At 27.8% G+C, this 15,668-nt stretch overlaps 1 protein-coding gene across 1 annotated transcript in view; it reads right to left on the minus strand.

Annotated features, from left to right (window-relative positions):
* The window catches only part of LOC132952819 (uncharacterized), a 36,886-nt gene extending 21,586 nt beyond the window's left edge, over positions 1–15,300 (minus strand). The window contains exons 1-12 of the mRNA XM_061025268.1: positions 15,295–15,300; positions 15,189–15,221; positions 14,864–14,899; positions 14,211–14,264; positions 9,779–9,811; positions 7,933–7,962; positions 5,595–5,639; positions 4,611–4,670; positions 3,040–3,079; positions 2,935–2,960; positions 2,755–2,790; positions 1,353–1,394 (exon numbers count right to left, since the gene is read on the minus strand). The gene's annotated coding sequence lies outside the window, so the exon portion shown is untranslated. The remainder of the gene's footprint in view (positions 1–1,352; positions 1,395–2,754; positions 2,791–2,934; positions 2,961–3,039; positions 3,080–4,610; positions 4,671–5,594; positions 5,640–7,932; positions 7,963–9,778; positions 9,812–14,210; positions 14,265–14,863; positions 14,900–15,188; positions 15,222–15,294) is intronic.
* Between the last annotated feature and the right edge of the window lie 368 nt (positions 15,301–15,668).

The raw sequence follows: 15,668 nt of genomic DNA on the forward strand, positions 1-15,668 counted from the left end.
TACATACTCTTCTCTATATTTTGTTTTCAAACGTCCTCAACCCTCTTTTTGCTTGTTTGGTCGTTGTCTACGCTGCACAACCGTATGTTAAGGCTGGTTAGGGTATAGTATTATTGCTATGTATAGTCTTACTTTGGTCTTTCTGGAAAGAGATTTGGATCCAAAGAATTTTACCAACATAAAATACGCTTTTTCAGCCTTATTTATACGGATGCCTTTCTCCTTGGCCCAGTCATTTATTGTACTTACTTTTCATACATTAACTGTTGTAGATCTCTGAGGTCTTTATATCAATTTCAAGCAGTTCCATTATTTTAGATTTATTGTCATTAATCTGAAGACCTATTTTTTTCACCTCATTGCCCATGAGTCTGGTCACTTTCACTGCATCCTCTAAAGACTTGCCTAGAATATCTAAGTCATCTGTGAAACCGAGAACAATTATTCTGCTTTGATTTATCTGAATACCATTTTCTCTAAGGCCGTTGAACAAAACAGGGGACAACGAATCACGTTGTTTCAATCCCATATTCACTGTGAAAGGTGATGACACCCATTTTCTACCTTATTCCTGTATTTTGCTCCTTCCATGCATATTTTTGTTATATTTATTAACTTTTCCGGGAAACCAAAGTCGTTCATTATACTATGTAGGCTGTCGTATGACTTTCTGAAGTCAACAAATATCTGGCAGATATTTTGGTGGTGTTTATACTTCTTTTCAATTATCTACCCTTTATATGATGGCTAGCTGTTCGGTTGTTGGCCTACCATTCCGAAATCCACATTAGTATTACCCCAGACATTATATTATATGCTGATTTTAAGAAGACTATGCCTCTGTATTTATGTGCAATCCATTCTATCCCCTTTTTTTATTCAGGGGTATGGATCCTTTATTCCAACTTTCCGGAATTTGTTCTTCATTCCAGATCTACTCAATACTTATTGGAATACAAAAATTTAACGAAAAATATATTGGATTATACGTACTATATACTGGCCTTAATTTTATAGGATAAAATTAAAATATATTGCACTAAAATGCACAGGTCTAACGTTTCTAGACTAAACATAATATGGACCTTGAATTGCTGCAGCCAAACAATTAGACTGATTGTTGTACAGTACCTCCATAACTCGTATATATTATAGGTACCATTTATTATACTAAAATATATTGGAATAACAAGACCGAGATAGCATATACCTGTGTTAACTAATAAACAGTATAGGTAAATTTATACATTTTTAAATAGGATTCTTCAATATTTATAATACAATAATTTAAAAAATGTTAAAATATTTCATATTGCGTAACAATTAGTAGATGTAATGAAAATGTAACTTACTGTACTCAAGATATAAATTTATATCAAATCTATACAAGTTCCCTGAAATATAATGTATTTGATTTTAAGATTTCATGTCCAAATTATATGACTCGAGTTAAATTATTATAAAAAAAAGTTATTGTTACCCATCTATTATAATATATATCATATAATACGTATTACATAAGCAACTTATTATAATTTTTTTTATGGAATTGTAAAGACGTAGAGTTGTTGGTTAAGTATTCCTTAAGCCCGGCATCTATGGCCATTAGCTATTAGTAGGGTTGTATTGTGGTGGTGCTAGGGTTTTGAAGTGGTGGGTTTTTACACGTGAGTGTTTGTGTTTGGCAGAATTTTTGATTGGGCACCCGTAGGTATTCTGCCTAATAAAGTTAGGAATACGAAACACTCAAATCATAATTCCTATTGTTGTTTAAAAGAAGTTGGACATGGCCTTGAACTCGTGGTTTTGATATTTATGATTTATCCTATCATAATTATGGTATCCTATAATTTTCAAATAAAGTATTTTCATAGATTTAAATTATAATAATCATTAAAAGATAATGCTAGTGAGAATAAAAAGTAATGATGGATATATCTCCGGACACCGTGAGTTTCCAGAAGAAAAATGCCGTCCGTGACCGAGGTATCGAACCAGCGCCGGTGCGCGTCGCAACCGACGCCTTGGTCCGCTCGACCACTCCGTCCCCCAAATTTCTTTTTTTAATTAACGTGAAATTAACGAATTTTTTCATTTTAAGAAGTTGTTTTTATTTGTATTATATTTCACTATTTCAGTCTATTTCGTTTTCATGTCAAAAAATATTTACCGTGATATCATTCGAATCTAACTTTTATAGAAATACTGTATAAAGTATAAACACTATAGTCTATAATTTAGTTTTGGGATAGAAAAAGTTAAGTACGCTAGCTTTGTAAAAACAAATTAACTTTTTTTTTAACTTAATAAAAAGTCAACAAAAAGTTAATTTTAACTTTTAACTTTTAACTTCTTGTTGTTGGTGCATATTAACTTAACTTAACTGAGTTTAAAAAAATCATTAACTAGCCCATCCTTGGTCATTTCACTCTAGTTTTATAAATTAAAGTAAATAATAAATGAAAGTATTTTCATAGATTTAAATTATAATAATCATTAAAAGATAATGCTAGTGAGAATAAAAAGTAATGATGGATATATCTCCGGACACCGTGACTTTCCCGAAGAAAAATGCCGTCCGTGACCGAGGTATCGAACCGACGGCCACTCCGTCCCCCAGATGAATGTTCTGTTGTTATTGTTATACTTAGTTATAACGTATACTGTATACTTAACCTATACCTAGTGTCCTAGTAAATAGTAGGTAACTATTATACCTGTGATAAATGTTTTAAAGTAAAATTAATTACTTACAAACGGACGTAAATTGTATATATTGATCTACTAAATCTGAAAATCAAATAAGAAATGTTATATATCTGCCCTGATTTGTTACCATTTGTTATTATACTTTCTATAATGTAACTATAATATTATAGTTTTAAGGTTTACCACAATCAGTACTATTGCTATTGCGGTAGCTAGGTAACTTACATTTCTTAACAAAAAATAATGTGGAGCTATCGAACAAAATAATTATGTATTAGTTTTGAATTTAGCCATAAACCATCCACCCCCATGTCATATAATTTCAATTACCGCTGATATTCGACGTCGTTAAACTTCTCATTTATCAATACTATGAATAAAAAACAAAAGATTATTTTAATATTTTAGTATCGTGTAATTTCAAAGTTAATTCAATTTTAGTGATCAATGATTTTGCATAATATTTTGTACCTATGTATTTATAACTGTGGGTACTGGGTATTATTATTTATTAGGTACATGAAAATAAGTTATGTATAAATTAAAATACATATTTAAAAAAAAGTAGTACCTTCTCGTATTTATGTATATAAATATATTAAATACAAGTTGGTATATAACATATTCGAATATATATATATATATTTAATATTTATATTTTATATGCTGAATTTAAATGAAATTTTATTCATTTTAAAAACACATCATACCTTTATTTCTAATTATGTAATAATATATTTTGTTAAGATGATTTCTTTAGATTGATAAATATATAATATACATATATGTTGGTATAAATATATCTATACTAACATTTAAAATTATAGATAAGGGGTTTTCTACGACCGTGCTAACCGAGAAAACTACTGAACCGATTTGGCTGAAATTTTTTACTGTTATACCTGACAGTCTGCTGAAGGTTTTAAAATGACTTTTGTTAATACAAATAAGTATGAAGTTCTTGAAAAATTAAAAAACAAAGCTAATCTATCCTTACATATAAATATATAATATATAAATGAACAGGCCTTTTTTATGTTCCAATTTTGTCACGACACTGTTTAATATTTTTACAATATTTTTTCACAAAGTTGTTCCAAATACCTTCACCTTCCCGGGTGTCACCACGTCACCCGATTTTTATTTTTTTTTGTCGGAGGGGAGGGAGAAAGGAATCTATATAATATATTATATAAAATCCAATTATCGCTGTATCTCAAAAACTACTCAACGTACGTACTTGAAATTTGGAATAGTAGTTCTTCTAATACTTTCACCGTGCAATAAGAAAGGATTTGCCAAAATTCGTATTTAAAGAGGTGCTCAAACAGGGACATTGAGGTTCACATTGGAAATTTAATTTTAGTTGCCATTGGTTCAGTCTACAGTAGAAATTAGTGTTTATTTATTATTGGTTGCCTTTGGTTATTCGGGCAGATCAGGTACAAGCTTACATCAAATCGAATTATTGAACATTGCCTACCAAGGTGGCTTGGCTGCACTTACTGTAGCAAGTTACACCCAAAAGGAGTTGAACAGTCATAATTTTTTTATGAGTTGTGATAATTTACGGGCAACAAAGTGTACGGGTTCAGCTTGAGCTATAAAAAAAACATTTATTCATTTATCATGAATAACACTAGAAACATTTAATTAAACGTTTTTTATATTTACTTGTCGATCATATTAAACGATAAAATTTGAATAAAAAATTATACATATTATCGTCCGAAGTCAAAATAAACAACCAATCACGGGCGAAGCTGTGAATGGGTCGGATAGTATATACATATATATATATTATGATAAAAAAATTGGTTAAAAATGTTATACTGAAGCCATGGTAATGGATATATATAGTACTTTTTTAATACATGATTTTAACATAAAATTATACTTACCAATATCTTCCGGTGAAAGGACGTCCGAAGGAAATAACAATGGATAATGCGAATGTAACTCTAAACAAATTTATTAAATATAAAAGTAACTAAATTAGTATTTTGATAAATTTTCTCAAGTGTACGGTTTTTTCTTCATTGCAATTTAATTATATTTATATATATATGTTGAAAGACTGAACTTGTCTTTTTATCTATTGTGTTAGCTACTTAAACAAATTAATTGTATTACCTACTTAAACATAATCATAACGATTAGAACAGCAGATATTAAATTTGCTTATATAACGTCGAGAATAGGTATAAAATGTTTAAACGATACATTATTATATTATAGCGAGGAAAGTTTGCTGTGATAATGATATAAATTTTTTTTTCACATTTGTTAAATTTTCCGTTAACATATACTTTCCCAAGTCTAATAAAATTCCTAACGCTGTGTCCTTTTTCCGTCCTATAAGTACATAACCGTTTTTTTGCAAAAATTCTGGGAAAATTTCTCCTGAAGAGAATTTTACGAGGCATTTTCAAATATTCCATTCTGTCTAATTATTCATTTGGATTAACTCTGCCCACTCTACACTCTAATAACCACACCTAGTAATGTATTACGCCATATCTTACTTTCTTGCAAAAAAATGTTGTTGAGCATATTCTGCCTTTCTAGATGTTTTATAAACATTTGGTAACATATAGCACGATGGCCTATATTTTAAATTAAAAAACATCTTGGATCCCGAATATTTGTTAATCATAAAACCTTATTTTTTGACGAATCACCATTTTAAAATTATATTTGGTGATGTACCTACCCCCTCAACTATATAGATAATATTTGAGCTGGTGTCCTCCAAAAAAGGATACTCTCCCCTGTTATTTATGAGATATATGCCACTGATGAACCTCCAACTATAGTAGGTACCTACCTACTATATTTCCTAAAATTTATCTGATAATTAGAACACATGGTTGTTTTGTAATTACCTTTTATATATGCTTTTACAAATAACAGATATGTCCCACTCGAAACTGAAAAATAATTACAATTATCTAATTTATTTTACGAGCATTATTATATTTTACACTTAAAATTCATTATTTCTTTATTGAAACAGTATACCGTACAGTATACCCTTGATACAGTAAACGTATTACCTATAATTCACTTTGAAAAAGTATGCAACATTAACAATACCAAGCCCAAGTGACAACAAAGCATCATAATAGTTAACCTATTGATATCTTGATCAACATTAAAATTCTCTCCGAGTCTTAAGAGGATGTCAGCGGCAAGCACACTATTTGTTTTCTCTCTCTGACCCACGCGCAACATAGCAAATTTTAAGTTCACAATAATGATTATAATCATAATAATTTATAAAACTAGAGTAAAATGACCAAGGATGGGCAAGTTAATGATTTTTTTAAACTCAGTTAAGTTAAGTTAATATGCACCAATAACAAGAAGTTAAAAGTTAAAAGTTAATTTAACTATAGATTAACTCAGTTACGTTAAAAGTTAATACAAACTGTTTGTTGACTTTTTATTAAGTTAAAAAAAAAGTTAATTTGTTTTTACAAAGCTAGCGTACTTAACTTTTTCTATCCCAAAACTAAATTATAGACCATAGTGTTTATACTTTATACAGTATTTCCATAAAAGTTAGATTCGAATGATATCACGGTAAATATTTTTTGACATGAAAACGAAATAGACTGAAATAGTGAAATATAATAAAAATAAAAACAAAATAAATTAACTTAACTTACTTCTTAAAATGAAAAATGAATTCGTTAATTTCACGTTAATTAAAAAAAGAAATTTGGGGGACGGAGTGGTCGAGCGGACCAAGGCGTCGGTTCCGACGCGCACCGGCGCTGGTTCGATACCTCGGCCGCGGGTGACATTTTTCTTGGGGCAAGTCACGGTGTCTGGAGAACAAGTGCCGCCATCCCCCACCCGGGCATGGCAGATACCTACGGGTGCCCACTTGAAAATCTGCCAAAAACAACACACACGTGTTTACACCTTACAGTACCCTCCTCCACAGTTTAAAAACCACCCAATGGCCTAAGTTGCCGCGGGTTAACTAATAAAAAAAAAAAGAAGAAATTTAGTAAGTTAACAGTTAAGTTAATAAAAAGCCAAAAGTATAACTAGTTAAGGCTCCTGTAAATGTGTCATTTTTAAGGAGTTGTGCTTAGGCAATTATTTCGTTCCTGCGATTACTGATCGTCTTTGTGTGTGTAATAAATGATCATTAGTGTGAGTATTCTCCCCAATCATCACCCGCGACCCGCATCAATTATTTACACTTCATTGTTATTTCTTATCTGGTTTATGGTCGCACGCACAAGTCAATTAAAGTCATTAGAAAACCAATTTATAGACGTGAAATAGCCGTCGCACTCACAAAAATTAAGCTACTTCTAGTGGTTCGATTTAAAAAATGTAAAGATGTTTGTGTTGGTAAACAAGTTTACTTTGCATCGGTCGGAGCACTTTTTCAATTTTAGCAAATTATTGACGAGAATAAATATTTTACATTTTATAAATTTATAAACTTTTAATATTGAATATATTAAAAAATATCTAAAATATAAAAAATATGCTCCGACCGATGCAAAGTAGACTTGTTGACCAATTAAAACATCTTTAAATTTTTTAAATCGAACCACTAGAAGTACTTTAATTTTTGTCAGTCGCTAAGGTCGTTTTGATGAAAAATGTATAGGGTTTACAGGGGCCTTAAGTTAAAAAGTTAAAATAAAATAAACATTTTAACTTAAGTTTAACTTTATAAGTCATTAATGCCCAGCGCCTTGGAAATGACCTCTTATAAAATTTAAGGTAAGATTATACAAGCGAGTTATGAGAATTTTAATATGTTCAAACAATTTACAATTTTAAAATACTCGTACGTCGTAACTCGCTCTTAACTAATGAGTAATGAGTCATATTTAATTTAACTCATGTTATTAAAGAATAATTTTTTTTCTATTGATTTTATCTATTCAATTAGGTATTTGTATAGAACCTTTTAAACTTATAAACTCAATGTTACAATAAAATAGTATTTTACTCTGTAATTAGGAATACTGAATATAATTTTACCCATTTCCATACTATTATTTCCTATACTAAAAATTCTAGTTTCCTCCTTTAATATAATATTCTTACCTAATCTCATTTTAGAATATTAAGCCATGTATTAATTTTTTTTTTTATCTCAAATAAATGTAATATATTTTTAGGTACTTATTTAAATATTTTGTTATAATGAATACAAGGAAAAAAAGTTTAATTAATTTAAAGTCTTACAATTCAAATGATACTTATCTACGTATGTAACTATAAAAATAAAAAAAAAATAATGTCAATATTAAAATACTATTGCATGTATGTAGGTATATAAAATTGCAATTGTGTATAATTGTACACTAATTGAACTACATGTACGCAATAAATAATAATATATTCAAAAAAACAAAATCGAAAATTGCTTAAAAAAGGCGGTTTTAGCTCCTATTTTTACAATATATTAACAATGTTCCCACACGGAGTGCACGACCAGCTTTATAACATTATCTATCAATACCTATAGTGACCAACATTACACGCATATATATGGAAACGTTATTTTTAATTTATACATAATAAAAATAATACTTAACAACATCAAAGATGAAAAAGGTGGATAAGTGGATGTCGCTCTGCTGTACAGTATAGGTTACAAGTGGGTTACTGTAATGGATGGTCTTAAATTTGAATTCAATGATATAATATCATTGTATAAGAAAAACAATCTGAGCGAAAACGGTCAGCCAGCCTATGATATTACCAAGTATATTTGATGGTATTATTGTGAATAAAGTAATTTATATAATAACCTATTTACGTGGAACCTTGTTTTAAATTATCAATCCTTAGCCATAAAAGTTACTAGTAACTAGTTATTAGTAAGTTTATAAATTTTTAACTACAAAATAATTAATAAATTATAAATTTGATAAATGTTGTCAACATTTGAACTTTAAATGCTTGTGAAAAAAAATTATGCCTATGTATTTTTAATATTTCTCAACTGATATTAGAACGGTATATCAAGAGCCTTCTATTAAATTTTCAAGTATTTTTACTCAACAGGTAAAATTTTATTGATATTTATAGAAGAAAAAACTAAAAAAAAATGGAAATTGACAATGTCCGTAAACAGCTCAAAATAAGTCAAAATATTTGGAAAATGTTATGGTGTATAGGAAATGCAATTATAAACATTCAGTCAAAATTTCATGTCCCTACGGTCATTTGTTTTAGAGTTACACCATAAACCAAAATCGATTTTTTCGAAAACAGATTTTGCGTAAAAATTCCCGTTTTTCCTTAATTTTTCTTTTGTTTTTCACGTCGCTTTTGAAAACTACTGGGAATTTTTTACTTTTGATTCCCCAAAGTACCAACTAGATTCACTTTCCTATCAGAAAAGTTACTGTTGAAGAAAATCCAAGCATTTTTCCTGACCTAAAAGGTGATACAAAAAATAAAAAATAAAAAAAAAAAAAAAAAAACACACATCATTATAAAATCAATACACTCATCGCTTCGCTCAGAATCTAAAAAGAAAATAATTATATAAAATAGTGAAAGATAATAATATTATAATACAATTTTATTTAAAATGAAATGATATTTAATTTTATCTTTTGGTAAAGAGAAATTGTATTATTCATGCAACTTATTTAGACGAACATTTTTTGATATTGATCGATAAATATTTCAATAGTAGGTATATTATATGGTTCCATTTTCTCGGGCATTTTACTGCTTTTTTTAAATTTTAGATTGTGACCTTTAATGCACGAATATAATCAACCTGCATCGTTTATCTTATTTTTCATTTAGATGCGTCTTCGTACCTATTAACTCAGTAAATCAAAATTACAATATTACAATGTAGGTAGGTACATTATAATTTACGTTGAACATTTGACCATCATTAAAATATTATGTTAAATGTAGGTTGTAGATATATTTAGTGGGCACATAATTAATTAAATGCATACCTATAAACAAGGTTATTCAAAAGTTTCCTATTTTTTATCTTATTAAACGTTACTATAATTTAAAAATTATAAACTAAAATTAATAACAATATTTTTTTTCATACCTTTTTTTTTAATGTCTGTTTCATCATATTTAACTGTTTCAAAAATAAATATTTAGATGAACATTATATTACTATTATTATACTAATTACTTAGGTATATAAAATTATTAAATCCAACTATTATTTTATATACTTAGGCACAAAACTTTAGCTTATTAAGTTATCCTTGAAATGTGAAAATAGGGATACACTTAAAAATCATAATACTGAATGGTTCTTCTTAAGAAGGTAACATATTATAATATTTTTTTTTATTAATTGGTAAAAGGCTTAAACAACATAGGTGTTTAGCCTGCATTATTCAAAAAAGCATTAAATTAGACATTTTATGTAAGAATATTTAAGATGCATACAATTATAACATTTTAAATTACCATTGTTATTTTTAACCAGACTATAATCAGTAGAAGCTGGACCACTGGCTGGTGTGTTATTATTTTATTCACTGTTACAATTTTAAACATTTGGAAAGCAGCCCAAGGTGTGATCTATCCAGTGTCAAAAATATTTTTTTTAACATTGGGCATACCTAGATATATACATCTGCCTAGTCGACCCACTATATCATTAATCATCTACAGTTCCTACAATGCCTGTTTACTGCTTTACGAGTTGATCGTACAATAGATTGTTGTATCATACTATGTCCTATACTCCTATGGGCTTTAAGCCTATAACCTATAGCATGTCTCTATGTGTGGTGTATCGTGTATAGTACACACTATACACTGTATACTATACTACTCTATACTACTATAGTAATATACATGTATAATATTATGCAATTATGCAATATGAATGTATATATATAAAGTTTCAAGTCTACGCTATACAACTTTTGAATTATAACAAAAAAAATCTAAGACAAATCATTTTTGTTAAAAATCGGTGCTCCTAGAGTTAACCGATTTCAGTGGTGGTCAATGGTGTTTTTTGCGAAAAATTTTTAAGTCAGAAATAATCGGTTAACTCTCTCAGTTCGATTATTTCTGACTTAAAAATTGTTCGCAAAATACACCATTGACCACCACTCAAATTGCAAAAAAAGGAACATGAAGGAACGGGAACGCGTTCCTTTTTAAAAAGGAACGGGAACGCGTTCTTTTTTCGGGACAGGAAAGAGGAACGGGAACGAGTTCCTTTCTTACAGTAGGAACGAGGAACGGGAACGAGTTCCTTTTTAAAAGGAACTTTCCCAACACTGCAGTTCTACATAATAATATTATGACAATACTTCAACTTTGTATTATTTCATTATTATGATTACTTATAGTAAGTTAAATAAATGCAGCTCAAATAAGGGGAGGAGGAAGTAAAAGAGACAATCGCCATCCCTTTAGTAGAATTTTCAATATAAAATTGAGTACCTACGTCTTGCCCGTTTGTCGTACATTATTTATTTATTTATATAGGCACACTATTTATTACAAACGTTATTTTTTGGGATATTTTGTAAAATATTCTTACGATTTCAAACTTAGAATAAAGATGTATTATTTTTTTTTTACATGCTTCAATAGTTTTAACATGTAACATGCATAATAATTAAGTTTAAACGGGTATGATACACCGTCATAGAAATCAATTTAGCAGTTTAGCACGCATCTAAATTAAATTATAATTTAATCATTTTTGTGTAAACACCATTATCCTTTATATTATGATTTGAAGTAGGTAACTTTAATAATGTTGACGCAAAAATATCGAGTATTCAACAAATACATTTTTATTGGTATATATAAAGAGGTCCATAAGCCTGACACTTTAAATTCAAAATTTTGACTTCAAACCACGAATTAAGATATACTGGATACGGAACGGAGCAGGTTATCAGTTTATAAAATGAAACTGAAAAGTGCTAAGACAATCAGCTGCTGTGTCAAAAATACTAGCGCTCTAGTTATATTATACTCTCTAGTTGTATTAAATTCCCGCACTTTTTTTGAAAATATATTATATATATTATTGTATTTGATTTGTGTCACAAAAAATGTGGACAAGAGTCAAAATATTTTGAAATTTATATGATGTATTTTAAAATGCTAATACAAACATCTAAATAAAATTTAAAATATTTGTGGCTAAGTTTTTTAGTTGCATAAAAAAAACTAAATCTATTTGGTCGAAAACTGCTTCTGCCTAAAAATCCGAGTCAATTACGACCACTCAAAAGTACTAACTAGATTATCTTTCCCACCAGAAAATATTATGCAGTTTAAAATAGAAGCATTATTTCTATTAGCATAAATGTTTACTGCAGATAGAAAAAAAACACTCATCATTGTAAAATAAATGTTTTTAAAATAGCAATATAGGCATACTGCATATATATATTATATATATATTATAAGTTGTTTAAAATAAAATAATGTATTTTTTTGATAACAATAAGAGGTAGTTAGTTCTTATAACACGTGATTACAAATTGTTAATGATAATTTACATTTTCTCATTATTTTATTAAATATTTTTAAACATATTTTATATACATTTATACGTCTACCATGGTAAGGGAGAACAAATGTTGTATACAAAACTGTCCAGGGTTACATAAATCTAGGTTTAGTGTCCCACAATGTTCCTTCAATGAATGGCAAGAAGCAATTGGAACATCTTTAACCAAAAGAATTTGTGGAGCTCATTTTTCTAAAAATGATATTCACGATACTTGGACTTCCGGCGAAGGGTCAAATCAGTATTCGGTAAGTTGTAAGTTTAATTTTTGATTATAATCATTGTCCTAACATAATATACTTAGTATAATGCTAAATTATATCACTGATGCTTACTAAGTTTTTTGTTCTAAAATATATATAGATATGCTTAAAATTGTATACAATTAAAAGTTATAATTAATAAATAAAATATGTATTAAAAATTTGAGAAATTTAAATATTTAAGTAGGGACCTGGTACAGTGGCACATCGGTAACATAAATAAATGATTTTTGAATAATTCTCTGTGATAGACGATAGTATTGATAATAAGTACATACATTATACACTAGGGCTAAAATAGCGCTAGTTGGTTTGACACATCTTAGCAATTAGTGTATTCAGTTTAGCACATTCCGTTCCGTATCCAATATATCTTAATTCGTGCTTCAAACTAAACTATAAAATTAGTAATCAGCTCGTTATAATTTCTAATCTAACCACAAAATTATAATTTGTCACCCAAGTCTTGACCCCTAAAATCAATGTTTTACTATAAGGGGTGCTTAGCTGAACTATTGATAATGGTTCATTATATACTTTATACATACACTATACAGTAGAAATTTGTATATGTGTATAGATATTAGATACTAGGTTAGGTTGACGTGCCATTTAATAAATTGTGTTGTGCTTTTATAGTGGTAAAAAAATATTATATTATTCTGTATTCATATGATTAAATATAATTCATTAAATTGTTATTGTTCTTGTTTAGATTGTTGTTTCAATAAGTTGTTATTGTAATATTTCTTGGCATTTCAGACTAAACCTTCAACTGATACGCATTCATCGGTATAATATATTATATATAACCTACCGAACTACATGTAAAGAAATTGCCTATATATTGCGCCGACCAATATATACAATATATATTTTATTTTACACTAAACTAGGTACATCTAACAAGATTACATAGGGATACCCGGATAGGTTAGGTTAAAATGTTAGATTAACGATAACAAACGATAGCAAGCGATGTGTTTACAAAACTATGAAATATCTAAAAGTGAAACAAAATACATAAGTGATAAACTTAGCCAGAGAGCTAAATTTATTAAAAAAAGCTAAGACACAATTCGATTGGCAATATGAAACATTCTGTGTAGTGGATAATACAATGATTGTATCCATACATTGTGGATTTATGTGGCCCATATGTGTGAGTGGTTAAGGAAACCCTTTATATCAGCAATAACAAAAAAAAAAAAAATAACGGAAAACGATATTTGCTCAAAATAAGTTTTCAGCAAAATTGATTTTGTTTTTTATGCAATTCAAAATTATTTTTCAATTTGTATGCTATTTATAAACATTTTAAATTGTCGAAGTTTTAGTTTTTTTTGCTATTTATGTATGATTTAAGGTTTGTTTGTGTGTAAAAAAGCTTCAAATTTAAGTACGAGGTTCCTCATAAGTTATTCTTACCTCAGTTAAAAAATAACGTAAATACATAATCATAATTTTTTTTAAAGCCTATATAATATAGCAAAGCTTATTATGTTATTTTTGTCTACCGACAAAAAACAAAATAAAGCATTTTATACATGATGTATGATATTTTTTTTTATGTATATTGTATATTGTGTGTTTGTTTGGTAATGAGGTGAAAATGATGTCACCACTATATAATAATAATAATAATAGTATATAATAATGTATGAATATTTTTTAGTATTAATCTTTTCAAAATAAAATAAAAATAGCTTACGTACCTATATTTAATAATCGTTCCACAGAAACGTGATTTTTATTACCAATAACCGATACTATATAAATTAAAAGCAAATGTTTAGGTATATATTTTAAGAATTAAACATTATAACTTATTTCAAATGATACAGGTTTCAAGATAGGTACAGTGTTTATTTAAGATATATTAAGCCATGATCCATATATTTATATAGGTAGTTAATATAATTTATAATAATCGCTATAAAATATGTAGAGGACTACGTTTCTAAGAGAGGGCATTTGAGTAATTGGAACTAATACAAATGATCATGAAAAAAGATTTTATTTGGATCTAAACAAAGATTGATTCTAATTTCAAACGATTAAGTAGACAGCTGATTAAAATAAGTTTCATTGTAGGTAATTAATTTTGTATTAATTATTATAACAGAATACATTGTTATTTTACATGAGATATTTTGACTTAAAAATATAAATTTAACTAGGGATAATTTAGAAAGATTATTTTGTAATAATTAAAAATGTATTCATCGTCCCTATACATATATTATTTCTATTATTTTAAAATGTTTATAATTGTTATCATAAAACGTTATGTTTAAATAGTATTTTAATGTTCGGTTTTCGTATATAGTTCCGTTTTAACGATTCGTGAGAAATTTTCTTTACTTACTTTCTGCATTACTTAAATTGTAAAAAAATCGGAATTCTGAAATAATATACCTGTATATTTAGTTACCATACATTATATTTTTGGAAAAATATCATAACAAGCTCGTGGGTACATAATATCAAAATAACTAGGTATATTATTTGTGTAATTCTTTAGAAAGGAAAAAAATTATAATCCGGAATGACATTCGTGCTATGATGTTGGTGATTATTTTAATCTTGAAGTAATGTGTACTATACATAGTCGTATGTAATTAAATCCAAGAAACACGTTTTAAATTAATAATTGATATAATATTTTAAAAGTTTAAATTAAATTAACTTACGATTCAAAAAAAATGTATTCTCGAATGTTTTATCTATTTATAAAATATTAAATTATAAAATATTCAAATAGTTACATTTAAATAGAAATATTGTTGCCTTACTTACCGTCTGAATTACCTAGATACATTTTTATTTATATTTATACATATTAATATTCCTTTGAATAAAAAAATAACAATTCAATAGTTTTAAGATTTTCAGTACTGTAAGACGCCGCTGTCAATAGAAACAAAATCAGGAAAGTTAATACTCACTAAACTGAAAACAATATTTTAGTACAAAATTCGATGAACTCTAAACTCTCTGTTTTTACTACCGCCATACGGTTAGACATTGATGAGCAACAACTTTACTAAAGCAAATTTACTTCCATTTTGATAATTTGTTTTTTTAATTGAAACATTTAAGTTAAAAATACATAAAAAAGTTTTTAATTAATAATTTTGTGCTCTTCATTTTTAAAAATTCTCAATAATTGT

This window comes from Metopolophium dirhodum, chromosome 9 (assembly GCF_019925205.1).
Source record: "Metopolophium dirhodum isolate CAU chromosome 9, ASM1992520v1, whole genome shotgun sequence".
NCBI lineage: Eukaryota > Metazoa > Arthropoda > Insecta > Hemiptera > Aphididae > Metopolophium > Metopolophium dirhodum.